The 17725-nt window shown below is 41.7% G+C and overlaps 1 protein-coding gene across 1 annotated transcript in view; it reads right to left on the bottom strand.

Moving 5' to 3' along the window:
• DPP6 (dipeptidyl peptidase like 6) overlaps window positions 1–17725 on the bottom strand; it is a 753509-nt gene that overhangs the window by 240868 nt on the left and 494916 nt on the right. The window lies entirely within an intron of this gene.

The raw sequence follows: 17725 nt of genomic DNA, 5'->3' as shown, positions 1-17725 counted from the left end.
AATCTGACTTACCAGATTATTGTCAAGAGATTCTAAGGTGCGGTGGGTACACATGACCCATTTTCTAAGTATAACTCTCAGTGTTATTGTATACTCTCATATCCGTACGCATAGACACACACAAAATGCAGGACTGAGCCTGGCCACTGGGGGCTCTCTTCTGCCAATTTCAACACCCAAAGTCATCGGGGCTCTTCTAAGAGTTTCTAGTTGCAGCACCATAAACTTCCCTGTCCCCTCATCAACCATAGTCCAGATCTCAGGTAGTGCAGGGCAGTGTGGGGCAGTGTAGGGCAGGGTGGGGCAAGGTAGGGCAGTGTGAGGCAGTGTAAGGTAGGGTGGGGCAGTGTAGGACAGTGTAAGGTAGGGTGGGGCAGTGTAGGGCAGTATAAGGTAGGGTGGGGCAGTGTGGGGCTGTGTGGGGCAGGGTGGGGCAGTGTGGGGCAGGATTTCCACAAGCTTGTTCACACATCGCTGGTGGCAGCAGAGGTACTGAGCAAATATTCTTTTCATGATCATAACTCTACTTGTTTTCATATACAATCAAAGGATAGAAATAGCCCCTCAAAACTGAATTTCACTGAAATTATTTCTTGGGACAAAGCGACAATAGGTAAGAGTATTAGGTTCCAACTGATCTGAAGATAGTAGTAAATAAACAGTAGGTGGCGGGTGATATGCTTTTGGATCATACACATGGATGGCCAGTGCCCCAGGCATGAGAAGTCCTGGGGTAAGGAGGAGCAGCAGTGACAGGGTTAACCTCTCAGCTGGGTCACTCACGGTTGTGCAACCTTCGGCAAATGACAACAGGCTCTGAGCCTCAGTTTCCTCATCTATGAAATGGGGATAATGACAGAACTCAGCTTACATGCTTGGAGTCAACATGCGACGATGCAGATGAAGCATTTATGAGGGAGCAGGCTAACAGAGTTCTCAACACTCAACACAGTAAGAGCGGCACATGGAAGTCGCCCCCCTCGGGGAGTCTGGAGGCGGGGCTGTAGCCCTGTCTGGGTGACAGCGCGGCTCTGAACACGCCAACAACTCTCTGGGTTTCAGTTTCCACACCAGCAAAAGGTAAGGGTTCTATAAAAATATTCTGAGTCAAATCAGACGATGTCTAAGGTTCTCCTTGGCACTAGGATTTTGAAATTCTAGAGGAATCTGTGGTGCAACAACATAAAGGAAGAACTACGTATGAGAAGGAACCGTTGTGAGGACGCAGGAAGGATGCAGAATGTAGCTCGCTGCAAGGAGGCTGGTGGCCCTGAGACCTCACTCTGAATATCTCCATTCAGCCCCTCAGTGAAGCCTGTTCTCACCCCAGGGAACCTCTGCTGAGCACCCTCAGGGAGGGGAAAGGGCACATGGCCCTGGAAAAGTCCAACAGGGCCAAAGAAACAGTGTTGGCCTTTTTGATCTGTGAGAAAAGTGAATATGCTCTTTCCCATAGGCTATAGTTCCAGAATGATCCAGCTCTGGAAACCTCTAGCAGGTCTCCTACAGCCACCTGAGAGAAAGAGCTGGAGAGCGCAGCCAACCGAGCCCTAGAACCAGGAAGAGACGCTGAGTCCTGCCCCCACCACGTGCGTGCGTCCTGGCCCTCAGCTCCCATTGCTTGCCTCTCGACAGTCAGTCCCTCTCCCTTCTTTCCTTAAGTCACCGGGGGCCAGTTCTCTCCACTATGAAAAACAGCATGACGGGTGCGAATTACCTGAAGAGGCTTTATCCTCCTTGGTTTCCAAGCATTCTTAAACTTTGTCTCTTCCCCCAACTGTCTTCTGTTAGCCTGGACCCCAGAGTTTCTCTTTAGTCTCCTGACTGAGACCCATTCACTGTTTCCCGAGCGGAGGGCTTTGGAGCGGGCCTTCCCTTCTTTGTACACTAATAAATACTCAAGAAGCCTTTACCTTTTATATTTATTCATTTAATTATCTGCCGACACACACACCTGTCCATCCATCCAACCCATGTTCTCTGACAGTCGCCAACAGGCAGGTGTGTGGTAGGTGGTGAAGCCCACTGCTACCTCTCATGGGTTGTCAGAGAGAAACTAGAGCCCAGTAACCGATCCAGTGATGGTCATCAAGTCTCACCTGAGACAGCCTGTCATTCCTGACCATCCGATTCAACACGTTCCCACAATCAGATGGCACAACCCTGCAGTTTCGTCGTTACGCATAAGATGGAGACGGTAGCAGCATGAGAACAGTGGACACCACAATTTCAGGATCCTCAACCACACAAGGCAACAATGACCAACAACACATTTTGTAGTCCCAAAGAAAATGCCTCCGTGTCCAGCATGTGCCATGGGTGGAGTGAGACCCATGCAGGAACAGTAAAGAGCCTGCCTCCTGCCCCTCTGTCCTCACCGCTGGGTTTGTTCTCTGTTCCAGATACAAAGTGCTGATCCTCTGAACAAACCCCAGGCTCGGTAAGCGTGGGCTGCACGTCATGGGCTAAGTCAGCGAGCCCCCATCAAAACCAAATGAAACACACCCTACCGGAGACGCATCAATGTGCAGCAAACACATAACAGGAACTTGGTGTTGGGAGTGATGGTGTGACATGGGCAGCTGCCTGGAGATACGAAGACCATTCCATGAGCTCCAATTTGAAGCTGTGTTTTTTCTTTGCTGAAAGCTATAGATTGTAACCTTGTGAAATGATATTTTTAAGAAGACCAAATTAGGGAATTTATGTGTTTGCTTCCTTTGAATGTATGGAATCCTTAATCTAGCATCCATTCTAGAATCTTCTCTGTCACTGTGGTTGCCTCAAAGTGCACAATTACTGCTCTTCAGGTAGGTAGAGACTGAGTTTCATCTGTTTGCACTTATTTCTTCTCTTACTTGTATTTACTCTGTTTACTAGTTGAACCCAGTTCTCGATAAAAGAATCATCTTATGTTTAGAGGAAGTGGTTATCTGGCGCCTCCTGGGGGCTCACTCATGCCCCAGTCATAACCAAGCAATGCCCCCCCATCCCCACCAACTTTCCTTCCCTTCCAAATCCTCAACCCACTGTGCTGGCATTTTCAGACTACTTCTAAGGCTGTTTCGGATCCCCTCCTCTTTCAAGTCAAAAATACAGACAGACTTTGGAACTTTCTAAGCTCACAGTTTCATGGAGAATTGCCAGTGTTCACAGCAGATAGTATTAATTTTGTATGACACTCAGAGCATTAGATTCAGTTGTCAGAAATGCAGATCACTAAGTCTTACCCCAGACCTGCCGATTCAGGGTCTCAGGGACTTGAACTGAGAATTCGCTTCACCAAGAACCGCCCACGAAGTCTTTTACACTCCTAAACGTTTAGAGCCACGGGTTGACAGGGTACCAGCCGGACTGAGTTTCTGGAGGTGCAAACTCGAGGCCTACAGTCAGAGCTGCTCCTGGTGACGCAAAGAGGTGGCACCCTGTGAAACGTGTGAGGTTGCCATGGCACAGGGATGCTGGGCTTTCCAGTGGGGTGACTGGCACTGAGAAAGCCAAATCCAGGGCCCCTGGGTGTGGCTGTGTCTAAAGCATACCAGGAAGCAGGCAGCCTGCACCTCTTTCTAAAATCTCCTTGGGAAGAAGATTCTCAGTTCGGTTTTAAACTGAAGGGGAAACACTATGTTAAGTGAAAGAAGCCAGACGCAGAAGGACAAACAGTATTTGATCCTGTCTATATGAGGTGGCTGAAATGGGCAGATCCACAGACAGTGAAAGCAGAACAGAGGTCACTACGGCGCAGAAGGAGGGAGAAACAGGGGAGGTATTGTTTAATGGCCATAGAGTTTCTATTGGGGACGATGAAAAAGTTTTGGGCATAGATAGTGGTGATGGGCACACAGCATTGCGTATGTGCTTAATGCCACTGGATTATACACTTGCAAGTGGTTACAATGATAAATACTATATACATTTACCACAACAACAAAAAACTGGAGGGAGAAAATGGATTATAATATTTAAAATTCCATCATGTAATCAATAACAGTCATTTAGAAAGAAATTTGAACGCAATCTGTGATGAGTAGTAAATCTAAGAGGAAAGGGGTTTTAGTATTCATAGGAGTAGGTATATGAGGTAAGATTTCGACTCCAAAGTTGTCTGTTTTTCCTGTTAGTGATTGCACATTTACTGGCCATTCACAGGATATGTATAATTGCTACAATCATAGTGCTGAGAGGGCCCTTACGGATTATCCGCCCAACTTCTCATTTTACAAGTGAAGAAGCTGTTTGGCTCTGGTCTCTGGTCCCAGAAATCTATTAATGACAAAGACGGGCAAGAACCCAGGCCTCCTGAGGTCCAGCCCAAATGCCTCCCTGCAAACTCGGCTGTACAGGAAAATTGAGATGCCCTGAGGAAACGCAAGCTTTAAATTCTGACCAGCGATCTCCTGCCGAAGTGGGGCCTCCAGTTGACCAGCGCCAGGACAGACCCCACTCCATGAAAACCCTCCACCCAGGGGCTCCCCGCGGATTTGCCCAGGTAAAATCCACCACCGCCCATGGGGGAAGCGAATTATTATCCTCATGCCATGGATGAGGAAACTGGGTCTAAGGAATTTGACTCATGCAAAGTTTGCATGTTGACGTGGAGACTGGGAGACAACACTGGACACGCTTCACCCAGTTTGCAATTTCTGGTCAAGGGCAAATCCTCAATAACCGTCTAATAGAAATGACTTGGAGTAGTTAAGGCCCTCTCTCTTCCCTTTGCTCTGTTAGCTAATAAAAGTGCTCTAGGCGGTTAATGCTGACATGTCAGAAGCTTCAATTAAATGAAACATTAACATTTTACATCTGCTCCCAGGAGAATTTAACTTGAAGTTTCTACTGATTGTTTTGCTGCTAACATTAATTTAAGTACATGCAATAAAAGAACCCCCAAATAGTTCAGAATAACATGTTTTTCAAGGAAGGGTAGGATAACTTTGTCAGAGAAAAGAAAATAGAGCTATAAAACCCAATAAACCATTGAAAACAAGGCACAGGACTCTGTCTTGAGTGTAAACGTGTTTCACTCCCACCTGAGTTCTGCCTGGAAAAGCTTCACCATATTTGCTAGAGAAGAAAACGTGCAAACAGAATGGAACACCACTCTCCTGCCTCCTACCTCTAAACATCATTGGCTACGCCCATTATCACTTAACTAAGACTTAGACTCTGACTCTTCCCATAATTAAACTAACTTGAAAAACAGGAAAACTATAAATAGAACAAAACCAGTTAAAGAAGCTGAACAACACAAGCATACCCTACGGCAGCCCTGTTTATTTGAAGAGAGGGGGAAGGAGCGAGGAGAGTAGAGGACCAGGGGCCACATAGACATGGTGGATCAAGAAGGAAGACCAGCAGACAGGAGAGATGATAGGAAAAGGGAGAAAAGAGAAAGGAAGGAGAGCAGTAAGGATGAAGGAGTGCCGTGGATGGGCAAGGCGGATGGAGAAGTGCCAGGGATGGGCAACGTAAATGGACAGATGCTGCAGACAGGCCAGGTGGGATGCGAAGATGCCAGGATGGGCAAGGTTGAGAGGTGCTGAGGATAGGCCAGGTGGGATGGAGAGGTGCTAGGGATAGGCAAGCTGGATGGAGAAGTACCACAGATGAGCACGGTGGATGGAGAGGGAGGCAGGAGGGTGTCTGCAGCTGAGGAGTAGCTTTGAAGAGGCCAAGTTAACAGAAAGTATGTGTAAAGAACAGAAATGGTTTCCTACTCAGTCCACTGCACCTGGAGAATGGATGCGGGGCGTGACTGGCCCTTGCTCCTTTCCCTCTGCTAACGGAGGTCCTCCAGCCTCAGCATGTGTTTGACGTTCTAGATTAAGGTAGAAGGTTTGGGGGAGGGGCTGCCCAGTCTTTACAACTTTTGGAAGATAAATAACATATAATACATGTTATGATCATTTAGAGGCTTAATTTGATAGGCAGCACATAAAACAATGAGTCAGGAATATAAGGTTCTAGACAGAGTTTTGCTGTAAGTTGCCTTGTTACCCTAAATATGCTTCTGACCATTGGAGCCACTTGCTTCATCTATCAAATAAGGTTTACAACAACCGCAGTCCTGAACTCCCTGGTTTATGGACGGTGCAAAACAAAACAACATTCAAATACAATTTAAAAAGTAAGTATCACTACACACATATCAGAACAGCTAAAATACAAAATGACGACAAGACGGAATGCTAGTGAGGATGTGGAGAAACTGAGTCACTCTTACATTGCTGGTGGGAACGTAAAATGGTGCTTCCTCTCTGGAAAACAATGGGAATTTCTTCAAAAACAAATCACCCCATTACCATAGGATCCAGCAACTGAATTATTAGATTTTTATCCCAGAGAAATAAAAACTTATGTTCACACAAATCTGTACATGAATGATCACACTAGTTTTGTTTGTAATAGCCAAAAACTGGAATGACCCACATGTCCATCCATGGATGAACGATGACACTGTTAGATCCATACCATGGAACAATATACAGCCACAGACAGGACAAACTGTTGATACACGAGACAACTTGGATGGATCTAAGGGAATGATGCTAAGTGGAAACGCCAATCTTAAAAGGTTACATACTCTGTGATTCCGTTTATACAACATTCTTGAAATGACAAAATTACAGAGATGGACACTAGATTAATGGTTGCCAAGGGATAGGAAGGGTTAGAGGAAGGGTGGTGGTTGTGGTATAAAAGGGTCCTTGTGATGGAACTGTTTTGTATCTTAATTGTGATGATGTCACGAGAATCTACACATATGGTAAGAAGGCACAGAACTAAGTATGCATGTGCATACACACACACACACACACGAATACCAACAAAACTGGGAACATCTGAATAAGATCAATGTCAATGTCCTGGTTGTGATATTATACTATATTTTTCAAGATGTCATCATTAGGGGAAACTGGGCAAAATGTATAAGGAATCTTTCTGTATTATTCCTTACAATTACACGTGAATCTACAATTATCTCAAAATAAAATGTTTAATTTTAAAAAGTAAATATCACATGCAAGATAAAGCAGCAGTGGTCTTACCAGAAGTGGCATTGTTAGCAACAAGGACACCTTTTATTGGTGAAGATTGCCTAACTGAGTGGTGGCAAAAATTAGCTTCTCTAAGATGTTTGTGAGAGATAAGGAAGCAAGAAAAATTTCTAGAACCAAGAGACAGATGATCTCTCATGAATACCCAAAGAGGTACAGGAGATAATTTTTTTTTTGGTGAGGGGCGGCCACAAATATTTACTGAGCCCCTATTTTGTGTAAAGTGCTCCTCTCAACATTGGACATCATAAAATAAGATTCCTTCTGCCCTTATCTAGCTCCCAAGCTAGTGAGGGAAAGAGGTGTGTGTGTGTAAAAAGGAACATCATTTATCCGGGCTAACGCATGCCTTCTATCAAAAAGATTCTGCCTTATCTAGCCATGGTGCAGTTAGAACTATTCATTGTAACAAGATTTACAAGACGTGTGTGAATCAGAAGTCAGGAAGTAACAAATAGTTTTGGCCACCACAGCTATCATTAGGCCCTCTGCATAGTTAACTGCATGGAACCATCTACGATCTAATAATGGATACAGATTCATCTCAGGCAAGTTACCAGATAGGCTCCTAGCACAGTAAATGAATTTAACCGGCAACCAGCTTGGGTTGAAAATACCATGCAGAGTCAGAGTCTGAAGAAACTGCAGAAAAGATGACTCAGCATCAATTTCTGACAAGGGTGAGAGGTTGGGAGTTGGAAATTACAATCCGATAAGAAGAAGCCCAATGCCACAGAAGCCGCTTGGGTTCAAACTAAGAAAGGACGTGACAGATGGATGACTAAGAGTGAGAAATCAGTGTGAACTCTGGGAAAACGAGACCCTAATAGAATTTTCCAGAGAAGGGCAAATGGAAGCAAGTGCGTGTGCGCACACACACGCACAACACTGCACAGATACACATAATATAAAAAAATGATTAGAATAGATTTTACTTAGGTTTCAATATAACACTAATGCAACACTAATGCAAGATCTCAATATCAAAGATCAAATGGCGGCTAGAGAAGCAATATGCCATTGCAGAAGACAAAGAGGAGCTTTTCAGTTGAACAGGAGACATTTGATGCAAGAAATGACAAACCTACTGTCAGAAGTTGGCAAGTGCAAGAGGTAGAGGATTCAATTTTCAGCCCAACTTCCCCATCCCTCCTCCCTAGAGGCATCCTTTCTTTGTACCCCACATAACACCAGGTATTTTATCCCCTCAAGGTCTTTACTCATTTCCGTCTCCTCACCTGAAATGCCTTCCCATCTACATTTGTGGACTGGATAAATTCTCCTCCTTTCTCAAGTCTCAATTTCAAGTCTGTCTTTTGGGTGAAGCCCTTTGGATCACATCAGCCTATAAGGCTTTTTGTTGACTCTAAAGGGTAGCAGTTAATATTGGCACCACTTATTTCATATTCATTTCATTAACAGACATCTCATTGCTTCAGTTGGACCATGTGCCAGTAAAATCAGAGACAGGACTTTTCTTTCTTTCTCTTCCAGGGGCAGAGATTGTCTATTTTATCCACTAGTGTGTACCCAGCATCTAACACACCACCTACAACATGAGTGTTGCTCAATAAATACCTGTTAAGCAAAGAAATAAACGAATGAATAGATCAACTTGAGTATTCTATGGCTATATCTGATTGTGGAAGACAAAGGTCAAGACAGACACTTTTGTTTCCAAAGAGAATGTAAAAAGCAGTAATAATTTCTGGAAAAAGGCCAGGGTGAAAGGAACCAAAGGATTTACTGAAAGTAAAGATCAATTCCAGAACAGGAATATGTAACTTGGAATCCATTACACGGAGCATTGTATTACTTACAATAATTACATGGAGACTAGATAAGACATAGAGGTAAAGTAGGAATGACTTGGGAAGACAAGGGCAGGAAGTAAGACCAGGAAAGAGGCTGTGGACACGGGCCAGTAAGACAAGGATGTGTGTTCTGTGCTGACTGTGAACAGATTGCCATGCTGTGTGCTGAAGTGTGGGCATACACGTGTGCATGCATATGTGTGTGTGTGCCTGTGTGCATGCTCACATGTGTGTGCATGAATCTAAGTATGTGCATATGTGTGTGTTCACAGAGAGTGATATAGAAACGCTAGAAGAGGCACCAAAGGTGCCTGAGAGCCCAGGGGAATGTATTCTATCCCACGTACAGCAGAGGAAACAAACACACTTTTATAAACAAACGAGAGCGCTGAGTTCAGACCAAAACCCAGTGGCAATAAAGCAAATCTTGTAGTGAACAGAGTAGGTTTGCATCCTAGATGTGACCCTTTCCTTGAGGAAATGCTCTGTGCAAAATGAGTAAGAGTGCACCAGCAGATGGGGGACGTCATGTGGGGGCTCACTTACAGGGACAGTATGAAGAGTGAAGACGACCCCGGGTCCCCGCAAGGTGGTATATTAGGTGGCTAGAGAACACCCTCCCACTAAGTGCACACAGATACAACGTCAGGAAGCTTTTTGACGATACGTGATACATAAAACTTGAAATAAGGGAAACCTCCAGATGCCAGAAATGAAGGTAAAGATTTGTGACGAGAACACTGAGTTCCAACGTAAGCCTGGCAGCTGATGGGGTATCGGGCCTGAATATAGGCTTAGGGTTGGGGTCTGAGATTTTAATGTCCTCATGGGGGCAAGGTGGGTATTTTGGGCCCTGATGGGGTCATGGGCTGAAACGGCGGACCCCTTAATAAAGCCAGTACTCACACATGGATTAACTTTTCTTGAAAATGGGACTAGAAAATGTTATCCACCAGCCCTGAAAAGGGGCAATACAGTTTTCTGTCAAGCCAGGGCTCTGTGTGGGGTGGGGTGGGACTGAGGGCTTCCTTGTGTGAACCTGGAACCATAGGCCGCCACCCGAGCACATAGAGATTCTGTGTTTGCACCATGTGGTTGTCAGGGAGAAATTAACATAAACACAGTCGGGGAAAGCGAAAACTCCTGTAGCACAGGCAAAATCACACACAAACCACTTCATAGGGTCACCTTGACAATGAAGACCCCACAGCCAAACACTCCCACTTGAGAAGAGCTCTCAATAAAAAGTGAAAAGTTGTAAAAAATAAAGCGCCCTGAAGGTGAGCAGAATAAATGAAAGAATCTGCACCATCCACCCAAAAAGTTTTTAAAGAGTCAAACAGCATTTCTAGATATTAGAAAACAGATATCCTCTGAAATAAAAAACTTAACGGACCCATTATGCAACAGATTAAACATAATTGAAATGAAATTAATGAGCTGGCATACAGATTACAGCAATGTGTGTACAATATAGCATAGAGAAACAATGAGATAGAAATAAACATTAAAGGATGCATAAGATACAATAAGAAGGTCCAATGAACACAGAAGGCATTCTAGAAGGAAAGAAAAAATACAACGTATTTTCTTTGAATAAAGAGAAGATGCTAAGAATTTGTTTAGACTTAAAACACGGTTCCTCAAGTGGAGAAGTATAATCAGTCAGGAGCAGTATAAATAAAAATAAATCCCCATATGTATAAATCAGAGTGAAAATGCAAGACGTGCGTGAAAGCTATCAGGAAAAAAGATAGATTTCCTACAGAAGAACAAGGGTTAGATTACATGCAGAATCACTAACAGCAACAGAGAGGCTAGAAGAAAATGGATTCTCATCTTCAGAAATGGAAGAAAAAAACAACCTAAAATTTTAGCTAAACTATTATCTATACGATGGCCAGACAGAGAAGTGAAGTAGTTTATTGCCACAGACTTTCACTGAGAAGACAACTAAAGGAAACCGAACTCAGAAAAGAGTGAGATGCAGCTGCAAATGGTGAGCAACAGATGACTAAATATGTTGGTCAAGCCAACCAGGCTGTATGGAGCGATAGCGATTATGACGACTCATCGGAGAGGGTTAGACAAGTCGGAATTGAAACAGTACGTAGCAATAACACGTGAAATGGGTGCAAGGATGATTGTAGAGAAAATAGCAATGAAGAATATTTGATCAATCCTAGAAAATGCAATGAAAGAGGACAAGGGCAACAAGGAAAAAGCATGGTATGTAGAAAAACAAAATGCGACTTTAGGAATAGTTGACATTCATCAATAATCACTGTAATCAAGCCAGGGAACCATTTTTGAGCCCTACTTCAACGGTCAGAAATTCATTCATGGTTATGAAACTTGACCAAGCTGGAGACCTCTGAAGTCTCAAGGGAACCTAAAATTTATCTCAGACAGAGGACATGCTCAGAATTGCAACACATTTGGAATCAACAACAGAAAGCTAAGAGTAAAAACAAGCATATATTTGGAAACTAAATAATACACGAGCAAAAAATTATAATGTAACTTATGAAACATTTAGAATTGAATGGTAATAAATGCTCCATATCAAGATTTGTGGATGCAGCTAAAATAAAAGAGGCAAATTCACACTCAAATAAGATTGAGATTAGTGCTAAGATTTCCTCTCAAAACTTTAAAAAATAGAGTAAGTGCAAACATACTAGAAAGAAGGAAACAGTACAATAAGAGTAGAAATTGAGAGAGGAGAAAAAGATAAAAAGAGAAAATATAAACCAAAAGCACAGGTCTTTGAAAATAACGCAAATATGCCAGATTATGTCAAAATCAATCAAGATCAAAACAGAAAAGGAATGAACAAATTAGGAGTGAAAACAAGGAGTAACTCCAGGGGCCGGCTCCGTGGCGGAGTGGTTAAGTTCGCGTGCTCCGCTGCGGCGGCCCAGGGTTTGGATCCTGGGCGCGGACATGGCACCGCTTGTCAGGTCATGCTGAGGCAGCGTCCCACACCCCACAACTAGAAGGACCTGCAACTAAGATATACAACTGTGTACAGAGGGGATTTGGGGGGATAAAGCAGGGGGAAAAAAAAAAAAAGATTGGCTACAGTTGTTAGCCCAGGTGCCAATCTTTGAGAAAAAAAAAAAAAGAGTAACTCCATGAGAAAAATATCAGACAAAAAGATATGAACAACCTATAATAATTTTGAAAACAAATGTAATTGATGATTTTCTAAACACATATTAGAACTGACTCAGGAAGAAATATACCTGAATAGAACCATAACCATTGAAGGAACTGAAACAGTGGTTTAAAAAGAATTAATGAACCATAACAGCAGCAAGCCCTGATGGAATAAATACCCTGCTTAAATAACTGATGAAAAATAAAAACAGAAAAAAGCCCCTCAAAACACAATCACCAATGAGTATTTTTTAAAAATTCATATCCAAATAAGGTATCTCAGGAATGTAATACTATTTAGTTTAACATTTGGAATTTTATTTACTAACAGATTAAACAAAAAGAAAAAAATGCGACCAGCTCTTATGTATAGAATCATAAATCCTTTGAAAATCCAACACCTATTTATAATTCAAAAAATAAAGAAATGAAAATTAGGGATAGAAGAAATCTTTATCAATCTTCTAAAGGGCAGCTACCAAAAGCATACAGGAAATCACACTTAGTGATAAAAACACAGAAATGTTCACTTTACATGAAGAAGAGGACAAGAAAGCAAGATCTATGGTTCTAGACTGACATCGGACTGGAAGTAGCAGCCAATGCAGTAAGGCAACAACCAACCAACCAACAACACGTGTAAGGTGGAGGCGAAACAGCACAGTCTTTGTGTGCAGACGTCTAAAGAGAACACCCAGGAGACACCAGCAAACGGAACTCAAAGACGAAACTGGTAACATCACTGTACACCAGATTCACATTAAAGAGTCATTAGCATTCCTATTCATTGTAACAATCAATGTAAAGTGCGATTAAAAAGAAATAACTAATTTACACTATTTAAAAATTATATAGAGGGGCCGGCCCAGTGGCGCAGCAGTTACGTTTGCATGTCCTGCTTTGGTGGCCTGGGGTTTGCTGGTTCGGATCCCGGGTGTGGACCTACCCACTGCTTGTCCAGCCATGCTGTGGCAGGCATCCCACATATAAAGTAGAGGAAGATGGGCACGGATGTTAGCTCAGGGCCAGTCTTCCTCAGCAAAAAGAGGAGGATGTTAGCTCAGGGCTAATTTTCCTCAAAAAAAATTATATAGAAATAATTAGTCTAAAATATATTTGACATTTATGGCGAATATCATAAAATTGTATTGGAAGACTTGAAAGACCTCCCCACGTTGCTATGTGCCATATTCCAGGATGAGGTAATTCAATACTGTAAGTTGTCAATTCCCTCCAAAGTAATATCTCAATTCAATATAATTTCCATAAAAATACTAACAGGGGTCCTAACAGACCTTGCAAGCTGATCCCTGATGCCTTTGGAGGAGTTCCAAACGGATTTCTGGTTCGTATGGAAGAGTAGTGGGAAAATAACAGTCAACACAACTTTTAAAAACAAGAATTAAAAGAAGAGACTGACCATATCAGGTACAAAGATCAATCATAAAGTTATAGTAAGTGAAATGTCTGGAATTGTGCAAGGACAGATAAATAGAGCAGAGGTGAAAGAAAACAACAAACCATCATACATGGCATTGGTAAATGACCATTATTGCAATAAAAACTACCAGGAAGTGATGGAACAATTTAACGAATTATGATAAAAATGGACTATTCACGTAGGAGAAATAAAAAGATCCTTTCTTCACAGTATAAATAAAAATACGTTGCAAAAGATTATAGACATAAACAAAATGTATAATTTTTAGGAGAAGGATATATTGGAATTTTAAAATTTTAAATAAACTTTTAAGTTGAAGGATAACACATGCAGAAAAAGTGCACAAATCATGTACACAGTTCAGCGAATTTTTGCAGCGAGGCCAGTGGGTGCAACGACCATGCAAATCGAGAAAGAAAATTTTACCAGACGCCGTGAAATCCCCTGTGCACCAATCAGTCATCTCATTCCAACCCTAAGGTACCCACCCTTTCTTGACTTTTATATCCATAGGGTAGTTTGAGTGTGTTTTTTAAACTCTGCACAAATGGAATCATTATGGGATTATTCTTTTGTGTCTGACTTCCATTCCTTAACATTATTTTTATGAGAAAAGTTGAAAAAAAAAAAAAACCAGAACAGAGCATGCAGAGCTCTGGAAGAAGGTGTGTGGTCTCACATACATGTTAGTGTACCCCAGAAAGAGGACAGAGAGAGAACAGGACAGAAGAAATATGGGAGAGAGCATGGCGGAGCAGAGAGAATTAACAACAGAGCCATTAAGTTCACAGAGCTCCAAACAGGTTAAACACAAGGAAAATGACACCTGTGCACATCACACGCAAACTGCTGAAAACCGAAGATAACAATAAAATCTTGAAGGCCTCCAAAGAGAAAAGAAAAGTACCCACAGAGGAACAAGATAAGAATGGTGACAGAGCTCTTCTCAGAAGCTGGGCAAGCCAGAAGACAATGCAATGCTGCACTTCAGGACTGAGAGAAAAAAGCTATGCACCTGGAATTCTTTATTCAGCAGAAATAGCTTCCAAAAATGAAAGTGAAATAGACTTCTTCAGATAAACAAAAGCCGAGAGAATTCATTGCCCACAGACCAGTGCTACAAGGTTAAAAGAAATTCTTCAGGCAGAAAGAAAACGATGCCAAAGGAAATTTGTTTCTATAAAAAAGTTTAGGAATTAGTAAATAAGGGAGTGAATATAAAGCCATTTTTTCTTATTTTAATCATTTTTGAGAATAGTTCATCTTCCAAACTAAAAACAATGTGTTGTGGGTTTTATAACACGTAGAAATAAAATGTATGACAAAATATCAGAAAGGGTGGTTTAACAGAGATGGAAGAATACTGCTTTCAGGTTTTCACACTTTATGTAAAGTGGTATAATATCATTTGAAGATAAGCTGTGATAATGAATAAAATAATGAGAGATGTTCATCTTAAACCCCAGAGAAATCATGAAAAAGCAAAATAAGAGCTTTAGTTAATAATGCAATAGTGGAGAAAAAGTGGAACAATAAAAAACTCAAGTAACCAAAAGAGGACAGGAAAAATTGAACCAAAAATCCGATGGGATACATAAAGTAAGATGGTAGCTTTAAACCAAATCATGTTGATAATGACATTAAATCTAACAGTCTACACCAGCTGTCAGCACATATTTTCTGTGAAGGGACACAAAACAAATGCCTTAGGTTTTGCAGGCCATGCAGTCCCTGCTCAACTACCTTTGTAGTGCAAATACACAAACAAAGGCCCAGGGCATTGTTTATGGATTTATTACAAATAAAGTTTTATTTACAAAAACAAGCAATGATCCCTTGTCTAAACATTCTGTTTAAAAGGCAGAGATTGTCAAATTAAAAACAAACAAAAGCAAAAAAGCAAGCGAACTATACTTCAGCTACAAGAAACAGACTTTAAATATAAAGATACAGAGAAATTAAAAGAAAAAAGATGGAAGAAGTCACACCATGCAAATACTAATCAAAAGAAAGATGCTATAGTGGGTATAGTGTTAATATAGTGACATCAGACAAAACAGCTGCAGAACCAGGAATGTTAACAGTTAGGGGGCTACTAGTGGGGACACTTCATAACGATGGAAGGGTTAATTCATTAAGAAGACATAAAAATCCTGAACGTGTATGTACCTAATGAGAGAGCTTCAGTATTTATTAAGCAAAACTTGACAGAGTTGAAAAGAGAACTAGACAAACGTGCAAATACAGTGGAGACTTCAACACTCCTCACTCAGTAATTGATTGAAAAAGTCGACAAAGCACATTAGTAATTAAATAGAAGACTTGAATCATGATACCAACTAATTTAACCTAATTGACATACTTTAAACAGGGCACGAACAGCATCAGAAAACATCTGTTCCCAGGGCCCAGTCACAACCACCAAGAACGACCGAATTTGTTGAATATCCAAGTGTTTTGGATGTGGATGTTTATCAATAATGCTATTTGTACTTTGTACTTTTCCACACATTTGAAATATTTCATGATTAAACAACAACAAACCAAATATTCTACTACCTTTAAAAAAAAAAAGTGCAAGCTTTGAAAATGGATACACCCAGGTTTGTGATTTGGTCTCCCAAATTACCAGCTAGCTGAGTGACCTTGGACATTTCATTGAATTTCTCCTTGCTTTTCCCATCTCCAAAAGGATAAATTGTAAGAGCTACAACATAGGTTTCTCGTGAAGATTAAATTAGATAATGTCCATAAAGTTTTAACACAATGCCTGGCACATATTAAGCATTTCAAAGTGCTAATTATCATTATTTTATGAAATTGTCTTCGGGACAGGATAAAAAATTAACAGAAAGGGAATAAGATTCAAAAAAGTTCACATTTCCCCAAAGATCTGGCAAACTGGAGTAAGTCATGAGCAGGAGGATAGCTTTAGTTGGGTCTAGAGTCTGTCCGTGAGGCAGTTTTGCAAAGAAAACGTTTGACCCTGTAGAGAAAAGCAGCATTGAAATGATGGAACAGAGATCAGCACCTGCCAAAATGTGAGGCACCGAGGGAGTGTTTTTTAGCCCAGATTCAATCATTTTGCTCCTGATGAAGGAAGGACTGGGCTCCAGTAGTGGTCCACGCTCCAACTGGCTGAAAAAGGCAAGGATTCTTGCCCCAGCTCTGCACTAATGTTCCTTTAACCACTTGCACCACATTTTCTTTCTTTCTTTTTTTAATAGACCTTATTTTTTAGAGTAGTTTTAGAGTCATAGCAAAATCGAGAGGAAGATACAGAGCTCCCGTATACCCTCTGCCCTCACATGTGCACAACGTTGTCTCCCATGATCAACATCTCGCACCAAGTGGTACATTTGTTACAACTGATGAATCTACATTGACATGTCATAGTCACCCAAAGTCCATAGTTCACATAAGGGCTCAATTTTTGTACATTCTGTCAATTTGGACAAATTTCTAATGATGTGTATCCTCCATCACAGTGTCATACAGAGCAGTTTCACTGCCCTAAAAATCCTCTGTGTTTCGCCTAGTCATCCCTCCCTCCTCTCTAGCCCCTGGCAACCTCTGATCCTTTTACTGTCTCCATACTTTTGCCTTTTTCAGAATGTCATACAATTGGAATCACACAGTACATAGCCTTTTCAGACTGGCTTCTTTCATTTGGTAATATACATTTAAGCTTCCTCCACGCCTTCCATGGCTTAATAGCTCATTTCCTTTTGGGGATAAATAATATTCCAATGTCTGGAAGTACCATCATTTTCTTCTTACATAAAATGAGGATAATATCTTCAACGGTGTCAACTTCACGGGGTATTTTGTGAAGAAAATAAGTAAACAACATGAGAGCACTTTGTAACTTCAAAACGGAATGAGAGTCCTTAGCAGACCTAGGGGACTGCCATCTGTACGCACCATGGGGCCTCCTTTTGCCCCTGGTTTTACACCGCGGAGCGTGCAGACCACTGAGTTCTCTATCAAGGCCTCACTGTGCTCCTTCACTGATTTCAGCTGCACCGACCTGCAAGCATACACTGCTATCTAGAGACATCAGCGGCAAAATGAACACTGTGCACATTCACGGTGCTTATCACCCCTAGAATCATGTGCAGCTCCCACCCAGCTCTGCTCTCAGAGAGCCCAAACCACTGCTGCAGGGTCTTCTCTACAGGTAAATGGTGGGCTGCTCCCAGAGCATCTGCACCACTAACCTCCTTCACTCCAGGGTAATACTAATAACG

The sequence above is a fragment of the Equus quagga genome, chromosome 8 (genome assembly GCF_021613505.1).
Source record: "Equus quagga isolate Etosha38 chromosome 8, UCLA_HA_Equagga_1.0, whole genome shotgun sequence".
NCBI lineage: Eukaryota > Metazoa > Chordata > Mammalia > Perissodactyla > Equidae > Equus > Equus quagga.
Note: the sequence above shows the minus strand (reverse complement) of the source record. Positions and strands in the feature narration are given on the sequence as shown.